The following is a 12991-nucleotide window of genomic DNA, read 5'->3' as shown; positions in this document are numbered from 1 at the left end:
TACTCGGAAGTTTTTATTTCATGCTTTACAAGTGCTCAATGTGACCACCAGCAACGGCACGGACAATCAAGCCGATATGACTTCATTTGTTAGGATTACTTACTTGTTAAAGATACTTTCTTATTAAATTAACAATTTAATTAATCATGTCATTCTATTTCAATTATTTTGAAATGAATAAATGCGTGATTTTGACACATTGTTTTTGAATCACACAACACATACACACATACATCATATATACATACATTCATTATATATAATTACGGTATATTATGTACATATGTGGTCAATAAACCTTACTGTGACATTTTATTCATGTACTGTAGCACTGTCTTGCAGCTGTGAATAAACACACAATTTGCACTTCAGCCTCCAAGGCATATTTATTTGGCAACTGGAAACAAGGTTGGGGGGTGCAAGACTTTTATTTTTTTATTTCAAAACACAGTTCCAATGGACTTCTTCAAATCTGAAATTTTACCTTTTTCATCAATCATATGCAAACTGATACTGACTATCAAACCATACTCGGTATAGTAGCTAAAGTTAAAGATCAATTTTTATCAAGGGCGTAGGTTTGGTCTCAATATTGGTAGGGACGATATAACAGCATAACCTCCATGTACACTTTTTGCTTGAGATGGGACATTAATAACACCAAGCAGATTGGGTGAACCGCAGTCACGGCTACACTTCTCACCAATGTGAACCAAATTAATTGATAGGTTAAATTATTAATGCAAAGAAATCAATACAAATGTGTTTAACTTCTGCACTGCAAATTTATAACGTCTTAATCTGATAATTTTTTAAAAAATCTAGTCGAATAATTTTCTCTATCTTGTTCCGAGTTTTAAAGGCTGGTTAACAGATCAATGTGTCAGATTCGTCCACTTACTTTAAGTAAATATTACTAGTTTTCATTTTTCGTCTAAATCATGAAAAAAATGCTTTCAAATGTTTTGAACAATATCTATTCTTGAATTAAGAACATTTCTGACAAACAAGTTTTTTTTTTTTTTAAATGTTAAATATACAAACGTTTTGCTTAAAATAAGTCTGTTAAGCTTATTTTCAGCTAGGTATTTTCCTTATTTCAAGAAATCTCAGTAATATTTACTTGAAGCACTAGCAGATAATTTCACTTATTTCTGGTAGATTTACACTGAAAACAAGGGAAGTTAAGCTTTTCCTCTTCATTATAAGAAGGTGGAGTTTTGCAGTACATAAGTATTGGTTTGTTTAGGTGGTACACCGTTCGATTCAAACCCTTGTTTTTAAAAAACTATGAAAGAAACATTTTGAAAACTTCCAGAATAAGTGTCTGGATTTTATAAACACATTTAAACTCAGCCAAAAATTTTACTCCAGTAAGAGTAAAAGGAGTCATCCACAAAATGTACTCAAGTATAAGTAAAAAATTATACCGTGAAGAGAATACTCAAGTAAGAATAACATTTTGATTAACTGCTTATTTTTGTGTGATTTTTTTTTTTTTTTTTTTTTTTTTTTAATTTAAACAATGGTATATGAACCGTTGTTATAATGATACTGGACAATAACACATTACATAACCACATTAAGCCAAAGAAATATAAAAAAACAAACAAACATTGAATTCCAATGAGAAAAAAAGACATAAATGAGGCATTATTCGTCCAAAGAGCATTGACGCCCTCTGGTGGAGAAAATAATTCCTAGTTTGTATAGTGAAGAGTTCCTTCATAATTACCATTTAGAAATTAAAATGAGCATATATCCGGTTTTCCTTCGTCAATCAGTGCCAAATAAAAACGGGGAGAGAGGTTGAAATCCGCACTTTCGAGTCACGTTGAGAGCAGCGCTCAATATCAAATACTTCATTTTTTTACGGTGCTAAAGTCACCACATGATTTCAGCAGGCTGGCGTGAAGCTATAACGGCAAGCTTGCGTCTGATGGTATAATGGAGTCATGTGATTATTTTTGCGATGTCTCATTGGTGAAATTGGTAGAGCTACTAGTGTTAGTTCCATCCTTACAACATGAGATAACAATTTAAATTGTCCATATAAATGAAGTCATTATTTAATGCAATTAAGGTTGTGTAAAATTTGGTGGGGACAATTTAAGCATCCTGAAAAGTTGGTAGGGATATGTCCCTACCGTCCCCATGCAAACCTACGCCCTTGATTTTTATATACATATTCAGTAAATAAAGTACTACGGGGGGGGGGGGGGTGGGGGGGGGTGTTACTGAATTCTTGAATTGATCCCAGAAGCAAAACAAACATTATTTCTTTTACACATTTTAAACAACTAGCCCACCAAAACAATGTTACGCTCAAACCAGTGTGGATAAAATAATGATTTGTTGTAGTATGAGACATTTCCAGCACCGTACATCCTGGTCTGCTCGCTTTGTCATAGAGGAACTGGTTCCCCGATGCTAGGCTAGCTGCAAAGGCTACCCCAAGATGCATCGGCATGCCCGGGAATCGCTGTCGGAGTTCCCGCGCGGCGTGTGAGAACTCTACCACGAGCCACCAATACTTGCAATGGAAGACGGGCGGCTTGCTGAAATGATTAATCACAGGGAACACAAAGAAACAGACGACCATTGGCACCTACATCATATTCATACCGTCATTGAGTGACAATTCATCCCGCGCTTCCTTCGTCGAAATCAGCAAGAAACCTAGACTCAGACTCGTCCACATAGCCAGCCACTGACTCACTGACAACTGAGGCCTTCATTTCAATGGGCCAAATTCCGTAGAAGAATTGACGCCCACGTCAATTGCGTCAGGAGCTACAATGTAGCTTATTGGTCAAACTAACGTCACCCCCACACGACCGTACAAAATAAAAGCAGGCACATTATGTTAAATAGGAAAAGCGTGATTATACACACAAAAAAAGGTCCACGACACATATTTATATTATATATATGTAATTATTGTATTAAGAATTTTGTCAAGCTTGAATGATGCTTCATACAAGTAAAAATATATTGCTTCCGCCGCGGATACCTTTATTTTGAAAAGGGCCAATACTGTTTCCTACTATATATAGAGCTCATACACGCTCTACTGAAATGCTGTGCACACTCATTTGTGAGACGCTCTTCTACACACAAGTGAGATTCTGTGCAGTCTCATTACTGAGAGCCTCTTATACACACAAGTGAATAACCTCTCACACATAAGACTGAAAAATATCTTACATTCCTTGGTCAAACATTCGTACAAATGCATGTGAAAACATCTGTACAGACACGTATGACTTAAAAAGCTATCAGACATAAGTCTCGGTAATTATAAGTATCTACATTGATGCATGCCATTGAATTATAATAAATTGAATGGTTGAATAATAAAGAAAGCAAGATATTTTCATTAGCAAATATATTTTAAGCTTGATAAAGATAGATCTAAATAAAGTTTAAGATTTTTTTTAGCATTATTGAATAAATTATATTGTATGTTTTAAACGTGGCATTAAAAAACAACAACAATAATATTACATTTTATTTTTAGGTGTCTTTCAGGACACTCAAGATCGCCGTACAAGGTAAAATGTAAAAAAATAAGTTAAAATACACACATACAGATAAAACCCACAACAATATTAAATTAAAAAGAATAATGGAATTATGAGGAAGAAAGCCTGTCTGAATAAATATGTTTCAAGATGTTACTTGGCTGAGATTGTAAGGAAGTCCAAAGTATTGTGCGGCCTCATCTACATCAAATTATAATCGATATAAGGGTCAGCAGGGATGAAATCGAACTACATATTCACACACATTCAGTACTAGTCTACATTCTATAATGAAGTGGAACACTGATAAAGGTATATAGGCTGTATTGGCACCATGGAAAAAGTGCTTAGAAAATGGATTTCGTTCCACTGAATTGGATCTACATGATCTCTGCATTGTAATTTACATACGTTGCTAATTACTACCAAAAAAAAAGTTCTACTCACGGTTTCCAGTCATTTTTTAGTAATTAGCGTTTTCGTGTCGGTCTTTTTTTCCCCCGTGGCGCAGTGATATTGATACGGCGGAGTCGTATCGTCAGTGTGTGAAGCCATTTTAGGTCACGTGCACCAATAGGAGACGAGGACTGTTGCTATGCGCTTCGATAAACAAACAATATGGCGGCGACCGTGCCAAGCTACGACACGAGCGAAGATGAACCAAAGATAAGAAAACCGCATTCGGAATTTAGTCAAAAGGCATCGAAACGATGCTATATGCATCTCGCAACTGTCCAAGGGCGAAAAAGGGCAGGAATTTGGAAAAAACGTGCAGAGCCCGCGTGGTTGCGTCAGACAATGGCTTTCTTCCCAGGCTCCGTCGAAGGATCTTGCTGAAAATGCGTCGACTGGGATTTTTAACGACATTCACTACAGGTAAGCCACACGCACGCCTTTACTACAAGGTTAATTGTTATTAACTTATGCTAAAAAAAATCTTATTTAAACTAGTGTCGTAACGATACCATTTTTTAGCCCAGATATCAATACCACTTTGTTATAAAATGTATATAGGGTACAGTGTGTCGAAAGTGAATCCAGTAGAACTTTTTATTTTTTCAAAGCCAATACCCTCCTAACTTAGTCACCAGCCAGAAATGTATCCTGATGTGAATACACAAAAATACAGATCTAGTGTTGCTGTTTTTGCTTGTTTTAAGTGTTATATTAATTCTGGCAACACAAAATCTTTATCAAATGTCATAAACACATCTACCAAACATTTGAAACAAGTATTGGTGCCTTAGTATACACATAGGTGAATTCAGAATGAGAAATGTAGCTAATTTCTTGAAGGAAAAACTTCAACATTAATGATTTGCACCCAGCACAATGAAATATATATTGAATTAAGCTAAAGGCTTATGTGTCATATTAAAAATATCACAACCTACTATGCAATGAAATACATAAAATAAAAAATGCACGCCATGATCATAAATAGCTGAAAATCAACCCAATTGCTACCACACCCTCCTAGATGTGAATCATGGCAAAAATGGAATAAGACAAAAAAATTAAAGGGTGATCAAAAATATAATGTGCCAAAATCATAAGGTGATACTCAAAAAATGAAAGACATCACAAAAGAAGTGATGGACACGTGTTGAAGATAACTTCCAAGTTTTATTTCATGTTTCACAAGTGCTCAAATGTGAGCACACCCAGCAGCACGGACAAAATCAAGCCACGATGAGAATTCCTCTCAAACGTGTGCATGTCGCAGTTATTGTCTTGATTGCGACTGTTGTTCGATATTTCACATCATCAGTACTTGCTGGACGTGTTGGTATGTTAAAGACAAAGTTCGTTATCCATCTTTATGGCACATAACGTATGTTATACACTAAGTGTATGTTCCACCACTTCCAGCGAATATTGATGACATGAAAGATTACATAACAGACGCAATCAACGCGGGAGGGAGGAATTCTCATGTCAACTTGATGTTGTCCATGCTGCTGGTGATGGCCATATTTGAGTACTATGAAAACATGAAATTAAACTTAGTTACTTCCTACATCTGTCCAAGGTAGTTTTTTTTTTTTTTATGTTTTTCGTTTTTGACATGGCATTTTGATTTTGGCACAGCCTTTTTTAATCACACAGTATATACACAAAAGGTTGGAATCATTCAAGTATAGTACTGTTGGTACACATTTATTTAAACATGGAAGTATCTCATACTATAGAAATACACATTATTACACATACAAATATTGAAAAACGAATAAAAAAAAATAGAAATAAAAGAATAGTAAAACTGTACATGACAACATTACTCCTCAAAATCGCTTTACTCAAAGTCATCATCCCATCCAAGTGTCTTCTGTTTCTTTGGAAACATTCTCACATGCTTGGCACCGATATAAATCAGTACAAGAAAGTTTTGCAGACATACAGGAACATCTTCCCATGTCACAATTGGTTGCCTTTCAACTACAGTTGACTACTTGCAAAACAGTATCGGGCAGGATTTTTAGTCATCCATGTCACTGCCAACTGCCCATCCTCAATGTCCCACCCATTCCCAATGGGTGAAGGGGCACACATTTTAACTGTCAGACAACGTTTCATAATTGCTGCTTGATAGTCTGCTGTCCTGCAATGTTGGTACAGAGCATCAGTTTTGGGGGGAATAGAATGTTCTGGCAAGACTGACGAGGCCATACAGAAAGATCTGCATTTGGCATCATTTTTGGCACATGACTGGCAAAACAGGTGGCACACGTATTTACACAACGTGTTAAATGTTTGTAGGTCAAGTTTAAAACTGCTGCCCAGCTTTGCAAACCCAGTCAGGTATTCTTTTTTATGACGTGCAAAAGAAAAGGTTTTTTTTTGCCTTTGCCATGAAAGGCACAAGCAGAGTCACAACCTGTGAATGTATGGATGCCAATGAGTGCTGAACACACACTAGTGCCAGGAGCTGCAGAGACCTTAGAGACGTCAGTCCTCGTTCTGTTGCCTCCTCCTGTGAAAAAATGCAATTTACACTATAAATCTATCTGCAGACTAACAGCATTCACTGCCACGTCAGTATCAGGGCTTTTATTGACTACAGCTTGATGTTCTTGAGCCAAAAGGTTTATTTAGCCATTGTCACCCATAACTGGTATGCAATAAAAAGTTCTACTGGATTCACTTTCGACACACTGTACCCTATATACATTTTATAACAAAGTGGTATTGATATCTGGGCTAAAAAATGGTATCGTTACGACACTAGTTTAAATAAGATTTTTTTTTAGCATAAGTTAATAACAATTAACCTTGTAGTAAAGGCGTGCGTGTGGCTTACCTGTAGTGAATGTCGTTAAAAATCCCAGTCGACGCATTTTCAGCAAGATCCTTCGACGGAGCCTGGGAAGAAAGCCATTGTCTGACGCAACCACGCGGGCTCTGCACGTTTTTTCCAAATTCCTGCCCTTTTTCGCCCTTGGACAGTTGAGAGATGCATATAGCGTCGTTTCGATGCCTTTTGACTAAATTCCGAATGCGGTTTTCTTATCTTTGGTTCATCTTCGCTCGTGTCGTAGCTTGGCACGGTCGCCGCCATATTGTTTGTTTATCGAAGCGCATAGCAACAGTCCTCGTCTCCTATTGGTGCACGTGACCTAAAATGGCTTCACACACTGACGATACGACTCCGCCGTATCAATATCACTGCGCCACGGGGGAAAAAAAGACCGACACGAAAACGCTAATAGGGAATGGGACGTACTACGTCATTGTTTGGACGCGCCTCCATGCTGGCAATATGATTCACTTCCGGGTCGGCAGACTCAATGCGGATTGTAACGTGTGGTCGTGCTAAGCTAACTCTTTCGGTGTTTTAGAAAGAAATTATGGGTGTGTATTGTTGTGTTACCGGGTGCAACAGCTTCTCCTACGACTAAAAAAAGGGCGAGGAAAACTGGACTCACTTTTCACCGTTTTCCTGCATGGAGGACCAAATATCAGATCACGAAGGCACGACTGATGGCTGGATTGCAGCGGTTCGTCGGAAAAGCATTTCTTATGATCATATTTCTGCTGGAATGAGAGTATTCCCCTCATCTCTACTCTTGTAAGTTGAACGATTTATCCGTTTTGGTTTCAATACGTTTTTTTTTTTTTTTTTTTTTTTTACTGTTGTGTAAATCTGCCTCGGTAGCAATGCTAACCTACTCCTCCTCCTCACCTACCTGTTGTGTTACTAGGAAAACCTGCATATGAAATGCTGACAACACATCCCGATTGGTCACCATATCTCTTCTTGGGTTATTCTGAGGTCAAGCGCACCACATCGGAGCGTTATGAGAGGTTGGAAAGGCGAAGAGTGCACGCTGAAACTTCAGTTTGCTCTGCTCTTACAAACACGATCCCAAGTGTTGTTGTGAAAAGTCAATAAAATATGAATACCAAAACATGACTTGAACAACTTCTTGACAAACTGTAACTGCTTGTTGTTTACTTCAGGTCTTCATAATAAACAGGTGTAATAATTACAAAGTCAGGTGACTTAATTTTGTTATTCTATTTGGAATATGCATTGACAATTTTTGGACAGTGTTGTAGACAAGAACTGGGACTGATAAGTTGCAATAGATTTATTTCAAGTAATGCAATTTCTCCAATACGATATTTTAATTGACAGTTTAAAATCTTTAAATTAGTGCAAACAAGGCCCACCCTCTGACGGTGGCAGCAAATATATAATTATAAGTAATACACAAATACAAGATCACAATAAACGTGTCTTTGTCAAAGCAGTTTAAAACACTATTTACTGGCCTTGGGTAAATTGCCAGACAGGATAAATATGTGCTTTAAAGTTCTTGCATTTCCATTTTAAGTATTGCAAGTACTAGTCTCCAACACAGTATTTGAACTGACAGTTTAGAATCCTTTTAGTACAAAATGGCCCACACTCTGGCAGGGGACAGCAAATATTATAATACATAATACATTATAAAAAGCTATATACTATATAAATACAAGATCACAACAAAACCTGTATTTTTTCAAAGCAGTTAAAAAACATCCAGTGGCCTTAGGTAAATAAAGGTGTAAAAATATGTACTTTACAGTTCTTGCATTTCTATTTTAGGTATTGCAACTTTTCCAACACTATTTGAATTGACAGTCTAAAGTCTCCATAAGTGCAAATAAGAATATTATAATTTAAAAATAATAATAGAATATATAAATTCAACATTACAATGAAACGTGTCTTTGTCAAAGTGGTTTAAAAATAATAATAATAATAATAATACGTCACTGGCCATAGTTAAATAGCCAGGCAGAATAAATATGTGCATTACAGTTCTTGCATTTTCACAAGTTAAAAGCCCGCAGTTCATCGACGAGAAGGGCAGACCCAGATGGCGTCTGCAGCAGGGGCTTGTTTGAGTCCGACACAGGACAAATGGAACCACTCCATTGAACAAATTTTCTTTGTCAAATGATCCAAGAAGAGAGATGGTGACAAATCGGGATGTGTTGTCAGCAGGTTTACCTAGGAACACAACAGGTAGGTGAGTCGTAGTAGGCGAGCATTGCTACCGAGGCAGATTTACACAACGGTGTAAAAAAAGAAAAACGTATTGAAACCAAAAGTGGATAAATCGTTCAACTTACAAGAGTAGAGATGACAGGAACACACTCTCATTCCAGCAGAAATATGATCATAAGAAATGCTTTTCCGACGAACCGCTGCAATCCAGCCATCCGTCGTACCTTTGTGATCTGATATTTGGTCCTCCATGCAGGAAAACGGTGAAAAGTGAGTCCATTTTTCCTAACCCCTTTTTTTTGTCGTAGGAGATGCTGTTGCACCCGGTAACGCAACAATAAGCACCCATATTTTCTTTCTAAAACACCGAAAGAGTTAGCTTAGCACTACCACACGTTACAATCCGCATTGACTCTGCCGAACCGGAAGTAAATCATATTGCCAGCATGGAGGCGCGTCCAAACAGTGACGTAGTACGTCCCATTCCCTATTACTAAAAAATGACTGGAAACCGTGAGTAGAACTTTTTTTTTGGTCGTAATTAGCAACGTATGTAAATTACAATGCAGAGGTCACGTAGATCCATTTCAGTGGAACGAACCAACACAATTTTGGCTCAGCCAATACAGCCTAATAGTTTATGGTTTTTATTTAAAACTGTATTTTTGATGACTGCTGTTAGTTAAAACGTCCACTAGATGGCATTATATGATCTTGCATTGCACTAAAACCAGGTATATGAGCGTTGCATTTTGGGAAATGAAGATGCTATGAACGCTAATGGAGAAAACGCTAATGCTAGCGCGACCTCTTTCAAACCAAAGAAAAACTGGTAATGGTTTAGAAAAAACGTATTTCAATTTCATGTACGCGAAACCATAAAAGGTTGATTTTGTTGCAGAAGAGTTCCAGACTGCTCTAATCAGCGAATTACATCTGAGTTCTGTGTGATACAAGTGTCTGGTGAGTTGCTATGCTACTATGCAAGAGGATATGTCATAGACACGTTTTCCTGTGGAGTTGAGTTACAAGATATTGTGTCTTTTCTTTGTCTCAAAAACAATCGGAGGAAATTGGAAATATAGTAAGATGTTATTTTTTCAAATACAAATAAGTTAATGTTGTATGTTGATGCATTTTTGGAAAGTATTATCGATATGTGGGCTTGTATCAGTCACTGTACAATTCATGAACAAATAGTTAAATGTGGGAAACGACCAATTTTGACCAGTATTGTAGGTTATACTTGCCATGCTGTACATTCTATGGTTGGTTGAAAATTAAGTTCTTGATATGCAGATTGTTTGTTTTTTAATTGCTGGATCTACATCTGACAGACAGAATTGATGTCAAGGAGGATTCGGCCTGATTCAATGAGGGATTGAGGACCAATTTTTTTCAACTTCAGCCAACTGTTGGAGCATCACCCAAAGCAGATAAGGTCACCTTCACTACAAAATTCTTCACACAATATACAGTCACACTATCCCGATAGTACACACATACACTGAATAGTACAACAGACATTGAGGCACAGCAGCAAAAGACTTTGAAGGGACTGTTCAAATTCAATATTTTTTATTTAGATAGTTCGTGTATATTTTTGGGATTATATGATTTTGTGAGTTCTGTAGTACTGTGAATAAATGTTGTTGTTGTATTTTCTTACTAGCTGCCCTTGCTCCTTGAGTTGAACCTGTGTATATAACTACTCCATACTTAGTAACATCGAAACAAAATTCTTGTTCACATAAGCAAAAGAAATTACTAGTGGGATGAGCAAATTATTGCTTGGATAAAATATTCTATCACATGCATTAATAACAATAGCAATTTATCTGAAAACTACCAGACTTGCTTTTTTTTTTTTTTTTTATTACATTGTAACAAATCTATCTGTGACAAGTCTCTGTCTTTGGTTTTTAAAAATTAAACGTTAAAAATATCCTTTCCAACCCTAAAAAAAAAAAAAAAAAAATCATGTTATGTCTTTACAAGTTTTTGTTTTTTTCACCAACATATCAATACCTCTGGGGTTCTAAGTGGCCTTACCTTTTTGAAAATGTTTCTGAATATTCATAGGAAATGTATTATCTTTTAAAAAGTGTGCAGCAATATATAACACCAAATCTTTCCAATCATTTTTGTCCTGGATAAAACTGTTAAATGAATCTAGAAATAATAGTGTGTATTTCTCTATCATTTTCTATATCGAAATGTAATTTTTGGAAAATTCTATTATTTTTAGCATTACTTTCGGGAAAAAAAAGACTTGTGTAGTTGTGTGAGGTTCTCAGTTATGAGTGTGCACGGTATTTCAGTAGACAGTGTAAAAGGGCTGCATATTACGATTCATTATTGGGCCTTTTCCAAATAATATGTAAGTGCGACAGAAGGGATATATACAGTGGGGAGAACAAGTATTTGATACACTGCCAATGGGAAAACCCATTGCAGTGTATCAAATGCTTGTTCTCCCCACTGTATTTACTTGTATGAAGGATCAGTCAAGTTTGGCAATATTCTTAAAAGTATAAATACATATATAATATAAATATGGGTCATGGACCTGTTTATTTTGTGTATAATCACCTTTTTCCCTCTTTAACCTAATTTGCCTGCTTTTATTTTCTAAGGTCGTGGAGGAAAAGACGTTAGTTTGACCAATAAGCTACATTGTAGCTTATGACACAATTGAAGTGGGCGTCAACTGTTCCTCCGGCTTTTGGCCCATTTAAATGGAGGCCAGTATCCGGACGAGTCCAGGATACCTGCTGATATCGACAAAGAGAAGCGCAGGATAAATTGCCACTCAGTGACGGTATGAATGTAGGTGTCAATGGTCGTCTGTCTCTTTGTGTACCCTGTGATTAATCATTTCAGCGTGCTGCCCGTCTTCCATTGCAAGTATTGGTGGCTCGGTGGTAGAGTTTTCGCACGCTGCGCGGGAACCCCGAGACTGATGCCCGGGCACGCCGATGCATCTTGGGGTAGCCTTTGCAGCTAGCCTAGCATCGGGGCAGCAGTTCCGCTACGACAACGCGAGCAGACCAGGATATACGGTGTTGGAAATGTCCCACACTACAACAAATCATTATTTTATCCACACTGGTTTGAGTGCAATATAGTTGTGGTTGGTTCCTTGTTTAAAATGTGTAAAAGAAATAATGTTTGTTTTGCATGTGGGATGAGAATTCAGTAAAACGGCATGTGAGGGACTAACTTGTCCCCCCCCTTCACAATACTTAAGTTACTGAATATGTATATAAAAATGGATCTTAAGCTACTATACCGAGTGTGGTTTGATAGTCAATATCAGTTTGCATATGACTGATGAAAAAGGTAAAATTTCAGATTTGAAGAAGTCCATTGGAACTGTGTTTTGAAATAATAAAAAAAATAAAATGACAGTGTTGCACACCCTCTATCCCACCTTGTTTCCAATTGCCAAATATATATGCCTTGTAGACTGAAGTGCAAATTGTGTTTATTCACAGATGCAAGACAGTGTTAAAGTATAAGAATAAAATGTCGCAGTAAGGTTTATTGACCACATATGTACATAATATAATTATCTATAAGGAATGTTTGTATATATAATGTCTGTTTGTACATATGATGTATGTGTGTATGTGCAGGGTGATTCAAAAACAATGTGCCAAAATCACACATTTATTCCTTTCAAAATCATTGAAATAGACTGAAATGATTAATTAAATTGTTAATTTGATAAGAAAGTCTCTTTACCAAGTAAGTTAACAAATTAAGTCATATCAGCTTGATTGTCCGTGGCGCTGCTGGTGTTCACATTGAGCAATTGTATTAAATAAAAACTTTGAGTAATATACAATATTTGTGTCAAGCTAGTTATTGTCCCTCCCAAAAATATACCGCAATGGTTTTGGCCCATTCTTTTGTACAGTGGGGAGAACAAGTATTTGATACACTGCCAATGGGAAAACCCATTGGC

At 36.8% G+C, this 12991-nt stretch overlaps 1 long non-coding RNA gene across 1 annotated transcript; it reads left to right on the top strand.

The window, feature by feature from the left end:
- Nucleotides 1–9774: 9774 nt before the first annotated feature.
- LOC130914253 (uncharacterized) lies at nucleotides 9775–12761 on the top strand. Its single transcript, XR_009062869.1, has 5 exons — nucleotides 9775–9853; nucleotides 9923–9984; nucleotides 10359–10462; nucleotides 11658–11842; nucleotides 11905–12761. It is a non-coding gene; the product is annotated as an uncharacterized LOC130914253 (long non-coding RNA).
- The last annotated feature ends 230 nt before the right edge of the window (nucleotides 12762–12991 follow it).

This window comes from Corythoichthys intestinalis, chromosome 4, assembly GCF_030265065.1.
Source record: "Corythoichthys intestinalis isolate RoL2023-P3 chromosome 4, ASM3026506v1, whole genome shotgun sequence".
In the NCBI taxonomy this organism is placed as follows: Eukaryota; Metazoa; Chordata; class Actinopteri; order Syngnathiformes; family Syngnathidae; genus Corythoichthys; species Corythoichthys intestinalis.
Note: the sequence above shows the minus strand (reverse complement) of the source record. Positions and strands in the feature narration are given on the sequence as shown.